General features: G+C 38.4%; 1 protein-coding gene across 1 annotated transcript in view; it reads right to left on the bottom strand.

Annotated features, from left to right (window-relative positions):
- The window catches only part of LOC119594539, a 24,704-nt gene that overhangs the window by 11,975 nt on the left and 12,070 nt on the right, over nucleotides 1-659 (bottom strand). The gene's annotated exons all lie outside the window — the stretch shown is intronic.

Raw genomic sequence — 659 nt, 5'->3', positions numbered from 1 at the left:
ACAGCAGGCTCCGCCCATTTTCTTCGGTTCCGTCAGTAACTCTGTTTACTTAAGATTCTTTTTCACCTTAAAGTAGCTGTCATTATGCAAGGAGAAGGCTTTCCATATACGCAGCAAGGGTATTTTGGAAAAATGTTTTAAGGACATGAAAACAATTGCTATATGTTACAAATATAACGATTTAGTTCATTGCTCTTATGAATCTTGGGAAAGATTCATAAGCAATTAGCTCATGAAAAATAAGGATATTCGCCGTGGTAAATCATTATTAACCTCTAGACGTTCGAGACAACCCCGCCACGAAAGCGTTAAATAATGAAGTAGCCGTATTTGAAGTACATTCCAATGCTAGGAATCCGCAATATTTATACTTATGTGATTTCTTGTTGTCCAAGATTATTTTCAGATAATTTCAGTAAGTTAATATAAAATATATAGCTGGCAGTGTCGACTGGCCAGGAGTACCTTTTGGCTGCCAGCTTATGAGTTAACTACGGTATCTATGAACAACGTAAAGATATTTAATTAACTGACAGAAATTAAGGCGAGGCAAGCACATCCATTCCCGGGAACAGGCTAGCTAATCGAACCGAGAGAAGTAGGCGGGGCTTCTTGCAGTGTGTTAAATAAATAGCGTACAACCGGGGTCCTTAACCTTT

The sequence above is a fragment of the Penaeus monodon genome, chromosome 34, assembly GCF_015228065.2.
Source record: "Penaeus monodon isolate SGIC_2016 chromosome 34, NSTDA_Pmon_1, whole genome shotgun sequence".
NCBI lineage: Eukaryota > Metazoa > Arthropoda > Malacostraca > Decapoda > Penaeidae > Penaeus > Penaeus monodon.
The sequence above is the reverse complement of the archived record's forward strand: the minus strand, read 5'-3'. Positions and strand labels throughout refer to the sequence as shown.